The sequence below is a fragment of the Galeopterus variegatus genome, unplaced genomic scaffold (assembly GCF_000696425.1).
Source record: "Galeopterus variegatus unplaced genomic scaffold, G_variegatus-3.0.2 Scaffold1034, whole genome shotgun sequence".
Classification (NCBI taxonomy): domain Eukaryota; kingdom Metazoa; phylum Chordata; class Mammalia; order Dermoptera; family Cynocephalidae; genus Galeopterus; species Galeopterus variegatus.
In genome coordinates, this window is record NW_007727145.1 from 172,555 (window position 1) to 179,855 (window position 7,301).

Sequence of the window (7,301 nt, forward strand, 5' to 3'; positions counted from 1 at the left end):
TTATTTGCAAAGTGGGGGTTGTCAGATACTACAGCTTCTGACCTGGCTTTGCTGTTGCATCATGACATATGGAAATGATCAGCCTAAAGGATCATACAGATAACCAAGGATGTCCAGGCACACACTGGGAAAGTCTGTCCTGCTGAATTGCCAGTGGTGTCATTGCCAGCTGGCCTCAGGTATGTCAAGTCAGCTTTAGCCAATGACAAATAAAACCAGACAACATTGAGGTACTGTTGTTTGTATGGACTTCCACTCATTTTTACTGAAGTTAAGATATCATGCAGCACTGGCATGAAATTGAACTGAGGGTGGTTCCAACCAACCCAGAGATCACAGCCCTTTATCACACAAGGCACTTAGGCTAACAGCCGATGCAACATCTGTGTATTGATCGGTAGCAGAGGCGTCCCTCCCAGGGTGAGAGGACAACAGGTCATTTGAATGATCTCCTTTCCAGCCTTCCTCTTTCCATTTGTACTTCCTGAATGCTCACAGAGCCACAAAGAGGAGACCCCATAACAGTTTAGGGGGTATCAAAATTACTGCTGTTTCCACAGCAGTATAACATAGATTCCACTTCAAAGAAACAGTACCCCTTGCTGGTTAATGTCAGCGACGTGGAAGATTCAAAGAAGGAAGGAGAAACTGTTGTGTAAGACAGAGGGCCCCAGTTCTAGTTTAGTTAGCCATTTGTCACAGTGATTTACAGTGGGGCTATTATATCCTTTTCACTCCAATAGCGAGCCATTAGTGGAAGACTGCATGGTACTTGCCTGTTTTATTGCCACATAGCCCAGCAAGAGGACCATTGGAATATTCTCTTGACAGAGAGAAGGTGTCTTTCTACATCTGGAACATTAAGAACAGTTTTTGAAGCTGTTCCTGAGATGCATAGATTTCCTGCGGGGACAGGGGCTCAGGCCATGAACTGTAGTGGGCCTGCCTCACCAGCAGAGGGTGCCCTGTGGTCACTTTTCCTTCTTACTCTCTGCGCTAGGTTGGATGGTGCTCCGGAGTTTGGGCAGAACCAAGTGTCAAGAACAGTACGCGAATGGGTTTTGTGGTTTTGCTTTTTTTTAAGAAGGCCTCCTGGGATGATGTCATACTTTCACCATACATAATTATTTTGCTTTGGGCAGTGTCCTTTGGCCCATGCTCTTGTCAATCCTTACCAAGGAAGAATTCCCTGAACATTGTGCTTTTATTATGACAGCTGCTCATGTTTGCAAACTGCTTATTTCAAAATAATACACTATTTGAATTGCCATGATTATAGAATGCAGGGGCCAAGGGGAGAGAAGTGAATCTTTCACCAGCCCGTCAGGGATCATAGCTCCAACAAGATAGGCATAGCCATAGGTTTCCCATTCCAAGGCCCAATCCTCCAGCAACAACCCACCTGTCTTCCCTAACCTTCTTCCAATGAGGGGATAATGGTGACTAACACTCTTAGTTACAGAGAACATTCAGCTTTGTTAATGGAATGAATAGGGTTGGTCAATCCTGTGATAAAAAGCGCAATTTACAAGCTGGGTGGCTATAGCTCAGATGGTCTATATCGAAAGACCTGAATTTTCTTTGGATACAATTTACTGGTCCATCAGAACAGATGACTGTCCTCCTTCCTGTCCCAACTATCATTTTCTTCTTTGACCTCTCTCCAGAGTCTCCCATATCACAAGACCATCCATTCAGATGGTATGTTTTATACATAGTCATTCACATTTTCATCACACTTTCACTGCATGATCTTGTTGGAATCTGATAACACAAAGGTGACATAAGTAAAGAAGGTATTAATGAGCTTTTCCAATCCCCCCTGGCAAAAGCAGTCGGTCTGTTCCGCATGCCCATACATCACATATTCCTTTACTATAGATATTTTTGCTGTATTGCAATTATCCCTTTACCAAGTTCTGCCACTGTGTGTTCCCCTAAAGCTATTATATTAATAGCTTTATATTCCCAAAGCCTTGCAAAATTCTTAACATACAGTGGGTATTTAATAAATGTTTATTCACTTGTATTAAACCCATTTCACAGATAAAGTAACCAAGTCACACAGAGGGGCAAAATAATACCACAAGCTACATCAACTGCTTGAATTAAGTAAAGGAAGGACATGGGATAGTATGCGTATGGGAAAACCGAAGGAATAAACAATCAAAGAGAAAATATGTATTGCATTCTGACTCTGGAACAAACACCCTGATAAACGTAGTGGAGAAATAGAAAGATATAATAACAAAACATGATCATAGTCCTCGATTCTCACTGAGTGACTGGTAGGGTCCTCTGACCTCTCGGTTTCAGTTTTAACTCATTCAGGTTGAGCAGGTTGGAAGATAAGATCTATAATGGCTCATTTAGCTCTAACATTATATAGCCTCATCAATACACTCATTGGGGAAATGCTACATATACCTGTGTATAGAGGTACTACATACACACTAACATACACGCGTCAGGTGGGATTAACAAGACAACGTGGTACATGGGCAAATGGAATCAAGGTCAAAAGAGAAGTCCAGACACACCCTGAGAAAAAAATCTAAAGGAAGAGAACTTGGAGAGCAGAAGAGCTTTATAGAAACTGTGAGATTGCGGCTGAGCTTAAAGGTAAGATGTATATAGTCAGAAGTAACTGAAGGGGGGATGTAAATAATTGGAGGGGGGAATGCACAAAGTGTGTGTATTCCGAGGACTATAATATCAGGAAGCAGGGCGACTGCTCTTCCCAAGGTCAATGCCTGTTTGTGAAGAGAGGTTTATGTTTGAAAAAGAGGGTAAAAAAGGCCTATCTCCACTTCAGTCCAATGCCCTTTCCTCTCTCATCTGAACTCCACTCCTGTTTCATTTCTTTCCTCCTTGGAGCCCCAATCTAAATTAGGTTTTGTCCTATCGTACAGTCTCATCGCATTCTGCACTTTTACTTTGCAGCAAAAATACTCATTATACATGTATGTGGGGTGTTATTTGTCTATTGTCTTTATTCCGTACAAGTCTTTGAGAGCAAGACTCACATCTGTTTCATTCACCACCGAATCCCCCACACCTAGCATGCAGTGTGTTCAGCATCCAAAGAACTAACAAATGAAGATAGGCAAAATTTGGAAAGTGGGTCCCTAGAATGGCATGGCCACTTCCCAGCCCCCATTGCCGCGGCTGTTGCAGCTTAAACCCAAAGTCAAGTGAAGCCACAGTGACAGGTGCACAAGCACAGCCCAGCCTGAAAATCTGGACCTGAGCCGGTGGGAGTCACAGAGGGCGAGAATGCCCTATTTCCGGTTGAGAAATACGACCATGAAGTTTCATCAGCCGACTCCTGCCTTCAGCGTGCTACACCACATCCCCTCCCCATTTCCTCTCAGTCAAAACGGAAGACACATTTCTTTCCAAACTTCCCCTGGTGAGCTTCAGTCTCCCTCCCAGCCCCACCCAAACACACAAATCCAAGTACCCCACCTCCCACTCAGTCTCGTACATAAATGACTTTGTACGCATTCAGGCCTGCGGTCTGCTGCAGCTATTTCTGTTTTTAAAGAGCTGAAGCAACTGAGTCTCAGAAAGAGTAGGTGACCTCTTGAAGGTCACGCAGCTAAAATCCCATAGAAGGGACTCTAGAAAGCAAAGCTCTTTATCGTCACACTAGCTGATATCTGAGTGCCTGCCATAATCAGCAAGCAGCTAGATGCTCCCCTGTCAACCCTCACATCAGACTCATGAGATAGGCCTATTATGAATCCCAGTCTATCGTAAGACCTGAGTCACACTTTAGTTCCATAACTAGCTCAATGTCACTCTGCTTGAAGATCTGGATTCCAATTCAGGACCAAATCTGACCACATAGCCCAAACACTCTCCCCTATGTACGGTAGTCCCCTCTTATTCGCGGCTTTACTTTGTGTTTCCAGCAGTTTCAGTTATCCATGCTCAGAAAATACTATGTGAAATTTTTCAGAAATAACCAATTCATCAGTTTTAAATTGCACGCCATTCTGAGTAGCATGAGGAAATCTCTCGCTGTCCCGCCCGGCTTGAAGATCTGGATTCCAATTCAGGACCAAATCTGACCACATAGCCCAAACACTCTCCCCCTACGTACAGTAGTCCCCTCTTATTCGCGGCTTTACTTTATGTTTCCAGCAGTTTCAGTTATCCATGCTCAGAAAATACTATGTGAAATTTTTCAGAAATAACCAATTCATCAGTTTTAAATTGCACACCATTCTGAGTAGCATGAGGAAATCTCTCGCTGTCCCGCCCGGGATGTGAATCATCCTCGAATCATCCCTTTGTCCAGCGGATCCATGCTGTAGACGCCCCCCACCCCTTAGTCACCTACTAGCCCTAATCAGTTATCAGATCAGCTGTCACAGTATCACAGTGCTTGTGTTCAAGACACCATTATTTTACTTCATAATGGCCCCAAAGCACAAGAGAAGTGATGCTGACATATTGTTATAAGTGTCATTCATCTCTTACTGTGCATAATTTATAAATTAAACTTTATCATAGGTATGTAGGAAAGAACATAGTATATACAGGGATGTGAATCATCCTCGAATCATCCCTTTGTCCAGCGGATCCATGCTGTAGACGCCCCCCACCCCTTAGTCACCTACTAGCCCTAATCAGTTATCAGATCAGCTGTCACAGTATCACAGTGCTTGCATTCAAGACACCATTATTTTACTTCATAATGGCCCCAAAGCACAAGAGAAGTGATGCTGACATATTGTTATGTCATTCATCTCTTACTGTGCATAATTTATAAATTAAACTTTATCATATGTATGTAAACCTCAAACTGTGTATTAAACTGCTTGCCCATAGTGTTCATTTAGTACATATTTGTTGTTGACTGAGTACACAGCACAGGGAATATAATGGAAAGCCAAGTGGACCCTGGATGCCATCCATTTCACATCCGATCATCGTCGGCTTCTGTCTCCCAACACAGTGATTCTCTAGCTTCAGCCTGATCTGAATCATCTTAAAACACAGGTTTCTAGGCTCCACCCCCAGAGTTTCTGACTATGCAGATTGGCTCGGGTCCCAGAATGTGCATTTTAACAACTTTCCAGGGGATGTTGCTGCTGGTGCAGGAACCACATTTAGAGAACCTCTGCCTCAGAGGTAAAACTCTCCTGTTTCCACTTTCAGTCTCTCTTTCTGACTTGGACAGTATACTTATTCTTAAGGCCTTCTCTCCAAACTTCCTAAACCTTGGCTCAAAATATTGCCTAAGGGCTGGTCTGAAAATAACTAAAACCAGAACAAGAATGAATTCCTCTTTCTTTAAAGGAACAGGAGGACTTTACCTTAATAATACGGCAGTTACTTTCCTCATCAGGAGGGATGGCACAGTTGTTGGGAGTTTGTGGAAAAATCCTTTCTGCCGAGCAAGTAGAGAACATGGATTCTGATAGTTTCCTTTTTGGAAACTTGCTCCAAGGTCACTGGTAGTCTTTAGAGTCTGCCCAGCCACGAGATGGCAGCACTCAGCCGACATGCACGTGAGATTCAACGCTGGCCCCTAGACACCCCTCGCGCTCAGGTCATACCCAGAGCAGGACAATAAACAGTGGACTGGTGCATTTGATGAAACTAAAATAGGCTAGTTTTCCTCCAAGGAAACCTGGCATTGAAGAAATTCTCTATCCAGCAAATGCAGAACCTGGAACAATGACCCAAAGCAAGGTTGCATGCATTCCATGCAGTCTCTAAAGACAGCTAAAATTTCCCACACTCAAATTAGGAAACACAGGCCAACTGGTCATAGGGTACCAACAAGACAGTGGGGCAGAATAACAAATCTGTTGACCCTACCAAAACATCTGGGACATATGGCCATCTTAGTTACAAGGCAACTGATGGTGAGCTAAAAGTAGAAATGCATTGAAAGAGGCATTAAAAATTCTAAATCCTAAACAAAATGGAACGTTATCTCAAAATACAGTATATTCTCTGATGGTTAGCCAAAGCATGGTATATTAAAAATCACAGGCATCTTTTTTCTATGTCAAAAATGGGTATTCATGGTTTGTGAGCTACAAGAGTGGTTAGCAATAAGCCTCTAGGAAACAAAGGTTCCCAGCACATCCAGAATGTACGGCAGCCACAAAGAGAATAAAACTGTTAAGAGAAATGCAATTCTCCCCTCTCTGTTCAACCTCTCGCCACTGTCACCTTTTCCAGAGGCTTCATCTGAATTTAAACCAATAAGAGAATCTTGGCTTCACCAGCCTGTTTTCCACCTAAATGTCTCAGAAACAGCTAGAGTAGTCAAGACATACATTTCAAGGCCCCCAGTGGATGCATGAAATCTCATATACACTATGTTTTTCCCTATACCTACATACCTATGGTAAAGTTTAATACATAAATTAGACACAGTAAGAGATGAACAAAAACTAATAAAATAGAACAATTATAACCATATGTTAGCATCACTACACTTGAGCTTTGGGGCCAATATGAAGTAAAATAAGAGTCAACTGAATACAAGAACTGAGATACTGTGACAGTTGATCTGATAACTGAGAAGACTACTAAGTGACCAAGGGGCAGGTGGGGTCCACAGGGTGGATTCATGTCCAGGGCGGGGCAGTGTGAGATCTCATTATGCTACTCAGAACAGTATGCAATTTAAAACTGATTAATTACAACCACTGAGCCACCACAGGAAGTGCCCCAGGCCTCTGCCACACACAACCCCCTCTACACACACACACCTGCAACCAGCCCAGCAACGACCACCAAGGTGCCACAGGAAGTGCCCCAGGGTCTCTGGAGCTGGGGTTGTGGGGGGCCATGGGCCTCAGCCATACGCCCCCCAACACATGCAGCCCAGCCCAGTAATGACCAAGACACCACTGGAAGCCCCCTGGTCTCCCCTGAAGGAATGAGGGGGGTGCCACAGGCCTCAAGCTTGCCCCTCCTCTTTCCTCCTTCTCCCACCCTATTTCCTTCCCCCTTTCCCTCTCCCCCTCCCTGCCAACTGCTCCATCATTGAATATAAAAGAATAATATTAATAGAAAAAAACTGATAAATTATCTCTAGAATTTTCCATTTAATATTTTCTGACTCCGTTTGACCACACGTAACTGAAACCTTGCAAAGTGCAACCCTGGATAAGCAGGAGACTACTGTATTCGTCGTTCCTGTAATTATAATGAAAATGTGTTTTTGTGCTGCGATTATCTAGCCAATTACCTCCATTTTCCTTGGCCTTGTAGACAGAGCCCCTAAACTTTGCAAGGCCCTTTCCTTCATCCACTGTTCACTAGGTCAG